At 34.6% G+C, this 16960-nt stretch overlaps 1 protein-coding gene across 2 annotated transcripts in view; it reads right to left on the bottom strand.

Moving 5' to 3' along the window:
- LOC127185879 (uncharacterized) overlaps window positions 1–16960 on the bottom strand; it is a 43003-nt gene that overhangs the window by 11517 nt on the left and 14526 nt on the right. The window lies entirely within an intron of this gene.

The raw sequence follows: 16960 nt of genomic DNA, 5'->3' as shown, positions 1-16960 counted from the left end.
TCAAAATTCATTCTATACAGAAGTGTGCATGGATTCTAATACTGTAATAAAATATCTAAGATAGTTATCTAAAAATAAGGATGTTTATTTTTTCCTTCAGTTTTAGAGATTTCTGTTCATGGTCAATTTTCCTCCTTTCCTGTGAGCCTGTGATAATGCATCACTCATAGTGAGTGCACAGTCGAACAACAACAATAACAACAAAAACCAAAACAAAGAACTACTTAGTTATCAAGACGAACAGAGATATGAACTCTGTAAGGGGTCAATAACTCTTCAAGAGAACATCCCCAGTGAACTTACTTCTTCCTTCTAGGTCTCATTTCTTAGATATTCTGATTGCACTATATGTACCAATAGAAATAAACACATGGTGCCCCTTTACAAAACACTTAAACCATCATATCCAATACAAAATCCAAGAATACTGTGGCCAGTGCAGCAGCCACACACTGATGAAGATAATACATTATCATTAATAAGAACAAAAACTAGAAGTAAAAAGTGATAATGCATCATTTACTAGAAAATTCTTCCCTTTATCATCAATCATAACACTACCTACAATGTACACAATACTGGTATATGCTTGAAAGAATATTCAGGCTGTCAAAAATTACAATTCTAATAGAAAATTAATGAAAATATAATTTTTCAAACATGTTAACAATGGCACATGCAGTTTTCCATGTGAAACAGGTTTGAGAGGTTATAGTTAATATATAAATGATGACTTTCATCTAGGAATTTCCTTTCATACTTTACCATATTACCATAAAATAGCAATATGTACCTCTTCCTAAATGTTTTAAGTTCTTTTATTTTCTCACATTTTTTATGAAAAATACAAAAAGCAAGAAAGCTTTTTAACTATACCTTTGGCATATTTGTTTGTGTGCTATAGCTAAATACATTTTTGGATGACATATTTTATATGCAAGGAAGGTAAAAATTTACTTCTAACAAGATAATGAATTGTAGAATGTGCAAAAACTGTTCTAGTGAACTTTTGCTGGATCATACTACTGTTCTGTAAAATGAACAATGAATTATTGCGATTTGGAGCTAATTTGTTTTCATATTACAATAAGGGAGATAAGAGATTAGTGGCTCCCAAAATAATTTTTAAAGAATAAGACTTTTTAAAACAGTGTCTTATTTATTTAATTTTAATATTATTTTATTAATTTATTCATATTACATATCAATGGTTATCCCCTCCCTTGTGTCCTCCCATTCCTCCCTCCCTCCCATTTTCCCCTTACTCCCCTCCCCTATGGCTGTGACTGAGGGGGACTTCCTCCCCCTGTATATGCTCAAAGGGTGTCTTATTTTAAGAGATAAAACTTTATTCTATATTTATTATTTAAAACAATTTCCAAATACAAATACTTTTGGATCCTATTCTTTGCTTCCACATCTTCTCTTCTTCCCTACCCACTTGACTTTAAGTTCTTTCTCAAAAAAGAAATAAAACCATAATAGAACAAGAAAACTTCTACAAACCAATAAACTATACCCCAAACAAACACAAGCAAACATACAAAACACCAAACTGTAACCAAATGAAAGCACACAAAAATCTGTGGAGTCCATTTTCATTGGATAATTACTCCTGAACATGGGACTTGCCCTAAAATGGTTGATATACCACTGTCACTCTACTGAAAAAAAAACTGATTATTCCTCTTCCACCAGCTATAAGTTTCAGTTTGGTTGTTAACTTTTATCCTAGTGGTTAGGTTTGCAATCATTCATTTTTTTAAATACTAACGTAAGACATAATATGACAAAACAAAAGTTATCACATTGAAGTTGGGCAAGATAAACGCAAAACCAACTTTTGTTTTTAATGATATTCCCAAGTATGTAAATGAAGAGATAATATTTTTAACATAAAAGAAATCCAGAAATGTATGTGCATCATTTGCCTGTTTAATAATAAAAAATTAACTTAAGCCCCATCAGAGACTTGAAAAGGAATAAAATTAATTACCTGAGTATACAAGGAGTGCAAGTTAGCAGCTTCCAGAATGAGAAGATGACAGAGACCTTTGCTGCCTGAACAGTCACCCAAAACTCTTAATAACATTGGAGCATCTCCTTAAACCTTCTGGCCCAATATATCTGACAGACATATTTGTGAGGCAGGAATTATTGAGGACTTGTTTACCCTGTCTTGGCAGAGTTTGACCATTGATTCTGTCTGCAATGAAGCTTGCCCATTTTTAGGCAGAATTCTGTCTGTGGTAGAAAGGAGGACATTTTGCCCAGTGGCTTGTTTGCAACCCTAAATATCCAAAACACTATGAATGTAACATTTATATAATTATTGATTGTTTCATGGTTCTTCTTGCTGTAGTTTATTGTGTATATATACATGTACGTATATGTATATATATAGTATGTAAAATACAATAAAATAAATTGTGAAGCCAAAAAAGTAACTTTGCTTCTTTTCTACCATAATAGTTTATATAACAAGTTTGATAATTGAATAACTTTCATCCTTTTACATCAAATATTCAAAGCACTCTTTTAAAAAAATATTTATTTGTTTATTATGTATATAACATCTGCCTGCATGTGCCTGCCTGCCAGAAGAGGGCACCAGATCTCATTATAGATGGTTGTGAACCAACATGTGGTTGCTGGGAATTGAACTCAGGACCTTTGGAAGAGCAGCCAGTACTCTTAGTCTCTGAGCAATCTCTCCAACCCTCAAATCACTCTTATGAAGCAAAGATATGTTTTCTTGTTATATATCATATACATGATATCAATAAGTCATATGTCATCAACATGTGAATATACACACACAAATATGGCTATAGGTATGTTTATCCACACATACTAAGATATATTTAGTTTCAAATTTTCAAAAGAAATTTTTAAAATTTCAATTAGAAGATAATACTTTTTCTGGTGCCAAAAATATTTTGTCCTAAGGAAAAATACACCTTGCCCAAAAGGGAACCTGTCCCCAGAGTTAGGTTTGGGGCAGGATTTTTGTTTCTATATTTCCAGGAGAATAAAATCATCCTCCTAAGGATTCTAAAGACCACTGGACAAATGAAACAGCTGAAGAAACAAGACAGATGATCAATAGAAATTGTCCCAAGAAAAAGAATAAATTGGCCAAATGGTATTGCTGTCTTCTACAGACATAAGAGGCAAATGGTCTTTATGTGGTCCCAATTCAATTAAATAAGAAAACTGGTTTTGGGGTTGGAGTGTGGTTCTCTCCCTCTCTAAACCCATGCATGCTTATTAAAAGAAAATCCAAATTTTTTGACTTATATCAGAAGAGCCACCTGGCATAGAACAGAGGAAAACAAAAAAATAAGTGACTATTTGATTGCCAATAAGCTCATAATCTTTTGGTTTTCATTTGACTCTTTAAAATTTTTCTTAAAATATAAATTATTTCAAAATCTGTAGGAAAGATATAAACTTTCTGTCATGATACTAATAGTTATACACAGTACTGACTAATTCTAGAAATAATTATCTCAATTCCTGTACTTGTTTTCAGGTATAAGTCTGAAGCAGGTAACTAGGAAAAATATTTGTGTACCTCAGATGTACTTAATAGATTGTAGTCCTCAAAACTTTCAGTGATCTGCTTAAAATGGCATTTAAAATGTTTAGGTGTTCTATCATTCCTAAAAGTAACCTTTGAGGTCTCCAGGAAGACGGTGGGGCCCTGTAACCATAAATCCACTTGGACTGTGGTAACTATAACCACTTGGAAAAACTACCCTATGCTTTTTCTACCACCAGGCTCTGTGCAAACAATGGACACGTTGAGGTTGATTTCTGTGTTCTACCTTGCCTGAATGCCACTAAGCTGACAAACACTACCCAAAGAGCAACTTCGGACTACAAACTGCTCAGGACTTTCTGTTGCTGAGTTCATATGAGACTGAAGTGAGCATTTTACAGAACTTTGAACTAAAAAATACTTAATCCTAAGACAGCTGAATAGAACCAAGCTGGACATTGTGGAAAGCTTGGCAGAAACAGCTTCATTAATATAAATAGTTTTCCATGTTAGAGTTACAATATATCCTTTTTTTATTTAGACAAAAAGGAGGAAATGTTGCAAAATATTTTATCACACTGTGAACTCTGAGATTATATTGTTTATTGGAAAAACCTGTTTCTAGTTATGGTGTGGCATAGCCTTAGCACACACCTTTAATCCAAGACAGTACTAAGTCAACCCCAGGACAAAAGTCAGAGCAAGAAACCAGTTAACAGAGAATGAATGTAGGAAAAAAAAAAAAAGAAAGAAAGAAAGAGAAAGAGAAAGTCAAGAGGGTGGATAGAGAAACACACAGGAAGTATAAAAGGGACTTTCAGTTTGCGGGTATTTTTGAGACAGCATCCAGAAGGAGCTTTTATTCTGGGGACATCAGCTGAGGAGGAAGGTCAGCTGGGTTCTTTCTCTGCCTCTCTGAACTAGCAAGCTCTCACCCTAGCATCTGGCTCCCCCGTCTTTACTGGTAAAATCTAATCATTCAGATTTTATTAAAAACAGCATATGGTGACACAGACAAATGTGTATCTCTATCATCTTGTTAAAACATCAGAAAATTTTTAAAAAACAACAATTTGCACATTATATTCACCTTTTCTCACTATCTGATTTTAGAAGAATGCACATACATATTCACATCTTCTTCATGCTTTAAAGTAACTTTATTTTTCAATATTTAGTTTGTCAAGTTTAATCATCAAATAAAACTCTGTTAAATAATTTTCATGATCTTGTCTAATATAAGATCTAATCTTTCTACTTAAAATTATCTCCTAGAAAAAATAAGAGAAATCAAAATAAATAGACTAGTTAAAAATAAGCTTCCTTGTTAAAATTAAAATCTGAAAAGGCATATTTCCATATATGTGACAAGGTAGAAAACACAAGGCATGATAACACAGATCAGGGACTTATAAACAAGAAGCAGCCTCTGGCTTTATAGTAAGTTTGAACTGAGCACTCTAAAGCAATATGCCCCTTCTACCTTGGCCCTGCCTACTCCACTATTGTTAGATTACAAAACAAAAATTGGTAAGAAATAAAATTTAAATTTCTCTCACTTGGCTTTCAGGTTAAATATCTTTTGATAAACTCTCTGAATATTTGTAAGGAAGGGAAAAGATAAATTAAAAAAATAGAAGAGTAAAACGTTTTGTATGCATCTAGGAGCCAGAGGCAGGTGGATTGTAAGTTGTTTCTAGACTGGGAAACATAGCATCTATCAAAAACAAATAAAACAAGAAAAATCAAAGACGTTTGGTGACAAGAACTTAATTGTATATATCTTTGAAATCTCCCTACTCTCTTTCAGCATAATATGGTATTTTGCACATGATATAACTCAGAGTTATATATTGAAAGCTTAGTTTTAATAAATTCAGTAAGTCAAAAAGATGAAGGTCAAAAGAGCATTTAATCACATGCTTGCAAACACAATAACCCAAATAGGAAAATCAGGAAGCAGATAACAACCACACTAAGAAACTCTTTCGAGACTGTAAAACAAAGCCAGGCTTGGTGGTGCACACCTTTGAGCCAAGCATTCAGACAGAGGCAAGCCATATTTTTTTTCTCCAAAAAATGGCTAGAGTTATTGAGAAAACTGTTGTAATATGCAGAGTGGCCCATATCTACATTGGCCCAGTGTAGTAACCACCAGAACCATGTACTACTCACATTTATATTTAAGTTAATTAAACTAAAAATTACAATGAGGGCTGGGAAGTAAGAGTGCTTGCTGTACAAGCCTGAGAAGCTGAGTTGTATTCCTGGGATCTTTGGAGGAAGGAGGGAATTAATGCCCTGAATTTGTTTTCTTACCTCCACAAATGTGCTGTGACATGAACACATGGATACATATATACATTACACACAATAATAATAAATACATTTTTGAAGATTTATTTACCTTCGTTTTCTTTTCATCAGTGCTTTGCTTGCATATATGTATATGTGCCATGTGCAGGTATAGTGCCCACAGATGTCAGAAGCTGGAGTTACAGATGGTTAAGAGATGCCATGTGGGCATTGGGAATCAAACTCATATATGAAATATTTAATTTCCTTTCATAGATGAGTGGCACTGCTCCCAGAAATGATGAGTTACTGAACATTTTTCCCAGTCTCAAGGGTGAGATACTGCCACTGGACATGGTCAAGGAAGCCCCAGAAGTCCTCAAACCAATACAGGCTCTTGTCAATCCTTTGGCTTGCATGCCAGAACTAGGAGATAAGACTGTATTGTTGAAGACACCTGTCCTGGTTAATTATTTTATTTTATTTTATTTTATTGTCAATTTGACACAAGCCAGGATTATCTTAGAAGGGGAAACCTAAATTGAGAAAATGCCTTCATCAGATTGACATATTGGCATTTTCTTGGGCTGTATAAGAAAGCTGACTGAGTGTGAGCTGGGAAAAGAGCCAGTAGGCAGCATTTCGCCATAATCTCTGCTTCATTTATCACCTCATAGTTCCTGCACTGCCTGAGTTCCTGACTTGGCTTCCTTTAGTGAAGGACTTAAACATGTAATTCAAATAAACGCTTTCCTCATCAAATTTCTTTTGGTTATGGTTATTAGAGCCCTAACTAGAATACTCTACACCTTGGTCATAAGAAATATCAACAGCAGGTCAACCAGTATCCGAAGACCAATCTGTCAGGCATTATAGGCCCAGTTGTGCAATAGCAACTTCACTGGGGAAAACTAACATCTTTCTGACTGGTTTTGAGGCCCTCTCAACTAAGCATTACATATCTTGTACTATAAGATTTCCTAACAGTTTAGGTCTGGGCAGATTGCAGGCCCTGGTGGAAAACATTACTGTAGTGTAAGTAAATTGACATGGCATAAAACTACCTTTTAAGGGTCTATTCTTAGGCTAAAAAACAAAAGCTGCTCCCTGCTTTGATCAGAGAAGCCTTTCCTTACAATGAACAGTGGTGATGTAGAGACTCATGGCAGTCCAAGATATTGAATACAAGTAAAAGTTCAGTTCATTGCCTCAGTTCTAAATAAAATATTTCTATCACCTTCTCTAAGTTTCATGGAACACTACAGAGGGATAGGCAGGAAGTATTTAAGAGCTATAATATAAATATAAAGGGCTGCAAAATTTAATATTCTAGATTTGACACAACTATTGCAATCATTAACTCACATCTGTTGTTACTCACCTACCTTAGGCACATATAAAATTTGGCTATCAACAGTCAGGGAAAGAGGAAAGACTTATGGTTCCCTTTACTTCTGAATTATTGGTCGATTATGGGGTTTGGATCCCCAGTCTTAGTTGTATACACTCTGCTGAGCCCAGCAGGTTTCAAAGGATAGTGTCAAACTCATGATCATGCAAATAGCCCTTGTATAACTCCATCGATCACAAAACAAAATAAAATATGAACATGGGAGAAAGACGGAGAGATTTGTGGGGTAGGAGGAGGGAAACAGTGGTGGAATGGTTGGGAGAGGGCAGGATGAGATTTGTCAATATATATTGTATACTTGTGTGAAATTGTTTAAGAACAATTTTGATAGTAAAAAACTTAGACTTTCAATAATACATGTCAAGTTTCCACAACAAAACCTATTTAAATTTAGTTCACCATAGGGTTAGAGGAAATATCTGCCAAAGAAGCACCTAATTTCTTCCACATTACCATTTGATGCTGTTCTTCCTGGGAATGAACTTTTAGGTCAATGATAATCTCCACAGTGTTCAATGAAGTCTGTTCAATGGGTAGGACTCAGAAGATAATCTTCATTTAACTAAAGGCTATTTATTAGAAAATGAGCTTCAAAGAGTAGCCCTGCCATTTAACATGCTGAGAACACAGAGTTCAGAAAAGATGTAAGCTAACGACTGTCTTTTGGAAGGCCACATATCTAAGAATATATGGGCAGCGTGAATAGGACTACATTACTGATCTCAAGAGATGGATCTGTCAATAAAATGCCTGAATGACAAAGAAAAAAACTTGAGTTTGATATGAAAACCATACACGAACCAAAGCATGACATATCACACATGCCATCGTTGTTTGGGGATACAAAGGCAGGTGACTTGGTGGCCACCCATCCTAGCCTACTTGTTGAATTGCAGGCAAATGAAGGAACTCATCTTTTAAAAGAGTGGTGGTATAAGGAACAGTAGCCAGATAGATATTGTCTTCAGGCCTCTATAGTCTCACACACACACCAACATGCAAACATACACAAATACACATACACACACACAAGCATGCATGCAACAGTATTTTGTAAGCAGGCATGCATACACATGCATGCACACAAGCAATCATGCACACTTGCGTACATACCTGTACCCACACAAGCACATGAATATGCACATGTGTACACACAAAATTTAGATTCCTTCTTTTGCAACCTTTAACACTTTTAAAGTATTTAAACTGCATATTGGGTAAGGTTTGTTGTTTGTTTTTTCCTAACTCAAAAATATAAACAGTTTCTAGTGTGCAGGAAAAAACTGTGCAAATGGAGCCCTAAAGCTCTCAAGGTCACCACCTGCCATAGCCTCTGATTCAATTCGAGCATGCTGGTTTTGTTAATTAAGAAAAAGAACCTGTACATATTGCAGTGTCCTACACAGATCCTCACAGCAAGTTTTTGATTCTTATACAACATGCCTCCTGTTAGCCTAATTTCCTTCCACTTATTATGTTTTGCATTATTATTTAGTAATATTATAGTCTGAGGAAGTTTAATGAATTTTAGAAAATTATGATTATGAAAATATTAATTACTGATGAGAAAAAGTTTAATGTATTAAAAACCACTTTACTTATTTACCCCTCTGTGTGTGCATGCATGTATTAGTGTGTGTATGCATACGTTTATGTGTGTGTGTGTGCATTGCATACTTGAGTATGTGTGTGTGTGTGTGTGTGAGAGAGAGAGAGAGAGAGAGAGAGAGAGAGAGAGAGAGACAGACAGACAGACAGACAGACAGACAGACAGACAGACAGAGACAGAGACAGAGAGACAGAGAGACAGAGAGACAGAGACAGAGAAAGACAGAGAGAGGAGGGGTGGTGTATTCCATGGCACACAAGTGGAGGTCAGAGGGAAAAATCACAGGAGTCAGTTATCTCATTCAGTGAATCAGCAGTGAAACTCAAATAGTCAGGGTTGGCAACCAGTGCTTTTACAGAATGAGGTCTCTCACTTTTGCTACAACAACTTCAGAAGAATATTTACACAATTTAAGTTTCAAGTTATTACAAGTACTATCTATACCATTTATTGTCAGATGAAGATAAGTTTTCACATAGGCTTTTCCTAAAACCTGAGAGAAGGTTGATACTGCCATCTACTGGTAAATGTAGTGAATTTACGAAGTGTGGGTATTTGTTTAAAACATACTTTATGTATCTTGGAGGCCTGCTCTTTTATGAAGAGGAAGCAGAGGAAGAGTGGATCTTGGGGAGAGAAGAGATGGTGATGTGACGAGCTGGGAGGAGTGGAGGAAAGGAAAACTATGGTCTGGATGTATTGTATGAAAGAAGAATCTATTGTCAATAAAAATCTTAGAGAAATTCAGAAAGAACATAAAATAGGTTTATAATATAATAAAAGAAAACACACTTCATTATTTTTATTTTTACTTTTGAGACTACAATTTAATTACAGCTCTTCTCTTTTTTCTTCCCTCCTTCCAAGCCATCATATATGACCCTCCCAGATCTTTTTAATATTCATGGCCTCTTTTTGACTAATTACTATTGCATGCATTTTTATATATACAATATATAATAACAACTAGTGAAATTGCCAGGTTGACAAATACAACCTGATACCCCAGAAGAGTATCTTTGGATACTACATTTGTTTATCTGCTGTAAAGTGTATAGGTAATTTTTAAATTATCTGACTGAGGAGACCTGGATCCTCCTTAATGGTTGTAGTTGTCTAGTATAAACACAGTGTACAAGACTAGTCATATGTGGGGTGTCCTGGCTTCTGGTGTTCTAGAAGAGCACTATGAATGTCAAATCATTTCACAAGAGTCTTCCAAACTTCATGAATCATTGACAGACAAGATCTCTAACACAGTATGAAAAGTATCTACTCAAATATTAACCATGGAGTTAATACACCAACACTTAGGTGCCCTTTGGTCTTAGAGGATCTGACTCCAGGACTGACTACTAATTTGCTGTGTAATACTCTGAGATTTTCTTGATTGATATTAGAATTTGATGCCCAAACACTCAGGCACACTACTCAAAGTTTTCTCAAAGATGAACTATCTAGGACCACTTGAGGCAAAAATTTGGGGGCCAGATACAATGATTAGGTCATTATCACATAGACAAAAAGATAACTTGCCAAGAAGGTTAATTGGCATAAGTCAATAATCACCGAGAAACAGTATTCATATCCAACAAGATTACAACAGCATATTCAAATTAAAGCATATTTGGAGGACTTTTTAAAATGTGTTTCTGTCATTGTTGGTGTCCCAAGTTTCCAGCTTTATTAATATATATGATCAAAATGTGGGTCTTGATTTTATCGTAGACTATCAGTGAGCAAAGGTGGAAGACAAAAAGGATAATATCTTTTACTAGATTGTCTATATGCACCTATATATAGTGCCATCATGTTTTCTCAAAGGCAGCTACCAATTAGCAATTAATTTTAGTCCAGCTTGGGTCATAAAAGGTAGGACTTCCAAAGCTATTGATCCTTGACAATGTTACTATCTATTACCAGGTCCACTTTAATTCAGATTTAACAAGAAATGTCTACCATTTTCCTTCCATGGAGAAATGATACAGAGGATTAATCCTTTGCCCTTACATCTGAGAGAGACTATACTGGATTAAAGTCCAGTTGGTTATGAATCATACTCCATCAACAACTGAAAGATAATTATGTTTCTAGCAGCCAGAATGACATGTTGTGAACTAAGTGCCACACAGTGAACCACCTTGCCAACAGCAAATTGCAGCAAATTGTGATGGTTTTGTTATAGTTTTATGGCATTATTGATAGATCCAATCAGGGTGGGTGATGAGATTTAGTTTCATATGTTCATGATTATATCAGCAAGATAAGCGAATTTGCTGAGGCAACAAGAAGTCATAAGATACTAATTAAACTCCCATCTTTGTATAGAGATGCAAGCTCTGACAAGTATACTATCATTGTACTTTATCTTACTATATACTTTCTAGAATTAGGTCCACATCTTATGCTTACTCTAGAATAATTTCCAAATGGAAGTTGAAAGTCTTGACAGATAATTTATTATCCCATCCTCTCCATTCCCCCTTTGTCCATGCATTACATTTTAGTACAAAGGGAATATTAGCAACACAATTCTGCTCTCAGAGCTCTTCCGATATTCTGTGTGTACTCATAGCCTCTGGAATGTAAAGAGGATGCAACACACTACTTTTCTCCTAGTAGGAAAGTACTACATACATGTTTTACTTGCTTACTGTAAATAGTAACAGATGCCATTTGTAGATTGCTAACTATAATCCAGGCACCATTTCATTATTTCATTTAGCAATCTCATACCCAAAATATATTTTAATGTTAATTTAACCCCAAATAGTCTGAAAATAAGAATTCTCAACTATTCAAAAATGGCTAAGTTCTAATCCTCTGTCTCAATAGCCTATATTCTTATACATTACCACATTTTTCCATGAAATACAAATTCTAGGCTTACTTGTAAATCTGCACCCTGACATTAACTACACAAGTCAGTGCTAAGCAGCCTAGAGCAACACCTAGTGGGCACCTCACATCTTTGAAGACAGAGTAAGTGTGTGTGTGTGTGTGTGTGTGTGTGTGTGTGTGTGTGTGTGTTGTGTGTTATTGGATGATAGAGAAAAATTTAAAAACACCAAAATTGAGCCTTAAAGATAAAATTTTAATTTATCCAATGAATTTGTGTGCTTCCAAGTAAAGAGGGAATTTTTCTGCTATTAACTTATGGCAAAAGAAATGCTTGTTAAATACTATAAGTGGAATGTTGTGAGTTTGGAGGGTCTTTCAGATAGGCCCACTGGAGAGATATCCTGACAGCTTTCCTCAATTATCCCACCCAGCTGGAAGAAGCCATATCAAATCATTGCCCCAATTCTACAGTGGCAGTTTAGAGTAAAGAGGATGATAAAACAGCAGGAAAGGTAAGAGAAAGCTCCTTGTGATGAAGAAAATATAATCTCTGGTAGGGTAAAAACCTCATAAACCAGTTGGGCCAGAAAATCATTCAGTCAAGGGACCAACCCTAGCAAGGTGGGCTTATATAAATTACATACTGTTACTAGCGCTCAAATGGTCAACATGTGCTGGCTAAATTTAAAGGAAAATGTATAATATGGAGGGAATAGTAAGAAGTGTTTTTATTTTTCTATCAAAGGTTGTTAATCCCACAAGGACCCATATTTCCTAAACTTCACACTCTTGGCAATGGGACCTCAGGTAAGAGTAAAAAATCAGAGGCCATTTTGACCAAGCATGCTCATTGTATACTTTGGATTCAAGAACATTATTTAACATCATTTTGAAAAAAAAAAAGTTGCCTTGCTGGGATTGAAGGGAGGAGCTGCTGGTTGATTTAGTGAACAATTCGTGAAGAATTGTCCTAAGAGATAAACTCAGTGGCAAACTCAGATGTTCACATAGAAGCTGGGAAATAACTGGCACTAGTCTGATATGGTAAAAGTTCCTGATTGAATCATAATTTTTCTGGTCAAACTTAGGGTGCTTGCACTCTCACATGTATAACTCCTCCAAGGGGAAAACCACTGTTTTTATTATTGAACAGAATCATTGGAAAGGGAACATTTTGTAAATACGAAAATATTTGAATGATGTTGCAGATCACAAATTTCCATTCATTAACCGTATTTCAATAACATTATTGAAAATTTGAAGTTAAATAATGTGTTGATACTACTATAAGATGTTTACAACCAAGCTGTAATATTCCTCATGGATTTAATCGTATAAGCTTAAAAATGAAATCAATAAGAAAAACGTTTATTTCTAACTATACCACTAACATGCCTTTAAGCAATGCTCTGTCTTTTGTGATGACAACTCAGAAAGGATGTATGTGAACCCTGATTTGTTCCAAGTCCCATATTTGAACCTCTTTTTACTAGTGTCTTGCTTGCACATATTAATTAAAACCACGAGTGCATTTTATTATTAATATCTCTTAGTTTTAACTCCCCGTGGACACAAGTTTTTCTTAATATGATATTTGCTGACCAAATCAACCACAAAAGCTGAAAATATATGATACTATATATGTAGCAATATAAATCATATGGTACATAACCACTCACTTATTAATGAATTAACATTTGTGTTCATGAATTTGTTTGGTTTAGTGGTTATAATAGGTAATGCTAACAGAATTAAACATATGAAGTTATGATTAATTCTCTGCTTGATCTCTAACAGGAGGAAAATTATTTCTTTTTATCTTAAATATTATTTTTTATTAAACACCTTTTTTTTGAGATAGGGTCTCACTTATATAGCCTTGGCTGTCCTGGAACTCTTAGACCAACCTCAAACTCAAAGAGAACTGGGTGCCTCTGCCTCCCAAATGCTGGGATAAAAAGCATGCACCACCAAACCCAGCAACGCTTATATTAAATTGATTTTTACCTTATAACCGCTTGTTTTTTGCAGGTTTTGCATTTTACAATAGATTTCTAAGTCAATGGTTTTTTTCAAGAAAAATGTTTTGCCACTCTTAATTTTTTTAATTAAAGGTGCTTGTATACTTGTGTGGAGGAGCACATCATAGGACTATATGGAGATTAGAAGACCTCTTGTTAGAGAGTTCGTCCCTTTGTTTCTCTATAGGATGGTGCAAGTTTCCTTAATCACCTTTCCAGCGTTAGTGCATTTACGTGGAAATTCTCAATTTCTTTCAAGGCACAAATCCCAGCTTTGTACAAAACAGAGAGTTTTAAATAAAAATGGAGATAAGCGTAACCCAATTTGGCTAATTGTTGTTTCTGATTTAAATATAAGCTTAAGACTGTAAACCAAACAGTTTGCCTTTCACCAGAGCAGGAGACTGGTTTTGAAGTTTTAAACAGTTTTACTTAGATTTCTCCAGTTTCACTATTGACCTGAAAACTACAAGGAGTTTTCAATTAATGAGGTTCTTCAGTGTTTCTAGAATGCCTTTTCAGAGTAAAATATTGAATCAATGAAAAAGTAATCATAGCCAGCCATGGTTGCTCTTACCTATTATCCAAACATTTGGAGGCAGACACAGGAGGACTGCCATAAACTTGAGGCCAATCAAGCCTACAAAGTGAGACCTTGCCTCAAGAAAGAAAGACTACAAATTTATTATGGCAAAGCAGCTATCTTGCCTTGTTGATTTACATAGTAGATTTTCTTTAGAAATTCATGAATTAGGTAAATTACAAATGATAAAGTTTTAGTTATTTATATATCAATAAAATAATGACTAACCATTTACAGAGATGTTGCATATTGAAAATGCAGCAGTGATCTTTAGTTTACTGAAATTTTCACAGAACTGGTTATGATAGAGGGGCATTACTTAACTATATGAAATGATATTGACTTCTAAGGAGAGCATTAATCATGATAGTAGTATTATGTACATAAGGAATATTTAATTAATTATATGTTTTCATATATTATTGTCTTGGGATTTTATTGCTATGAGAAGGCACCATAACCATGAGAACTGATATAAAGGAAAACATTTAAGTGGGGCTGGCTTACAGTTTCAGAGGTTTAGTCCATTAATGTCATAATGGGAAACATGGTGGTGTGCAGGCAGACAGGGAGCTGGAGAAGGAACTGAGGGGGTCTACATCATAATCAGGCAGCAGCAGGAAGAGAGAATGTCATATTTGGCCCCTCTTGAGCATATGAGATGTCAAAGCCCACCCTCAGTGACAAACAGACCATACCTACTCCAGCCATTCCACACCTCCTAGTAGTGCCACTGTCTATGAGCCCAAAAAAACTATTTTCTTTCAAATCACACAATTACATGACAATAAGTGATTTCCTTAACTTATTATCTCTTAATTTGAATTTACTCAATTTGTAAACATAACAAAGTTGGCAACTGAATTTAGAAAATCTAACTGTCAATTTATCCCATTTAACTTTTTAAGGAGACCATTTATCATTCAGTGTTGATATTTATGCTTTAGTTGTCCAGTTATATCACTATATATTCATTTTCTGAAATTCTAATATAGCAAATCCAAATGCAAAATAAATACAAAATGCCCCAATATATTTATTGTACACTTTCATTGATGAAAATGGTCCAAGTATGTTTATTCTCTGGCAAGTATTCCAGCAAGTAAGCTTATTTAAAAAGGCAAATTAATTTTAATTACTTATGATGAGAACAAAACCCCCAAATAACCAGAAAACACAGTGGTGAATTCCTGTAGGACTAAATTATTCAGCATACATGTTTGCTGTCAAAGATTCAGAATACATTGGGCTTTCTAATTATATGGTCATGCTAGAATTATAACAACTTCGAAAGAGGGTGGAGTTAGGTGAAGATAGAGATAGCAAATATAAAATCTTACCACTACTATCTTGAATCTAATTAATTAAATTAGGAAAAATATAATGTAGACACTTCAAGGATTTTCTGTTTATACTGAGTTAGCTAGCTGAATAAAGAAATTATCAATGGAAAGCTATATTTGAATCTGTGGACACAAGTTGACATTTATAATCTGAGACCTCATTATCAAAGGAAATATTTCAAATGTATAATTAGAGTATGGTGTATCTAGACATCTTTCTAAACAGCTCAAATCTGTAAAAGTCTTCCAGTTTTTTATTAAGTAGCTAACTGATTAGTCAATTTCTACTTTCTAAAGTCTCCAAACTAGAAAACAATTTTAAAGAGAAGATTGTACTAGGTTGGGACAGACATGGTGGATCATTTGTGGCTTCCCCAGGCAAGGAAATATTCACAACATTTAAGAATATAAACACTTAGGTAGACACAATAGCAATAGTCTTTATCCACAGAAAGGTTGAGAGGTAGAAATGAAAATAGTATATAACGAATATAACCTACCTGATAAGCATTTTTTTATGAGTTTCAGCCAAACACAGAGTGTCCAGATCACTTTTTAAAAGATGAGAGTGAAGGAGAGATAATGCAGTCAACTCAGAGATTTGGAAACTAGATAGGTGACTATGGAGGCTAAGAACAAGTGAATTGTTAGAGATGGAAAAGTGTGTCTTGTATGCCAAGTTATCTAATTCATACTTTCTTCCTACAAAACAAATGCTCACTTCAGAGAAAGACAGCCTGCCAAAACCATTTGATAATTTTAGAGAATATCATTTGAAACATATGAACAATATCTACATTAGGATATTCATCCAGAGAAGTTTAATCTTCCTTTTTGAAAGATGTTTGGAACAGATCTTTAATGCTGTTATTTTAAAGTCCAAATATTTAATTTGTTTTATTTTTAAGTAGAAAATAACTCATCAAAAATCCTTCGTTCAACAAATGCTTAGGTTAAATGTTTTAGTGTCCCATTGTTTAAGTGGCTTTGCTATTAAGACAGTACTGAGTTTGAGGTTATTTAATCTCAATACAGTTTGTACTTCTATAATAAAAAGAAGATTACTTCATGGCACTTGTGATTTGTTTGGACAACACTATTTCTGACACCTCTTATACTTGTGATCTAATGTGACAGCAAGATTCCCTTTTATTTTTTTATTCAGAGTAGTCCCTAAAACACACTGAGTCTCCAAGATCTCCCAAATGACTTCTTCTAAATGGCCTGGACAATTGGAAATATTACTGGATATTAGATTTTAATTTCTAGACCAAAGTCTTGGCCTTTTACTCATAATGTTTTTGGCTTCTCTG

Source organism: Acomys russatus, chromosome X, assembly GCF_903995435.1.
Source record: "Acomys russatus chromosome X, mAcoRus1.1, whole genome shotgun sequence".
Lineage (NCBI taxonomy): Eukaryota > Metazoa > Chordata > Mammalia > Rodentia > Muridae > Acomys > Acomys russatus.
Note: the sequence above shows the minus strand (reverse complement) of the source record. Positions and strands in the feature narration are given on the sequence as shown.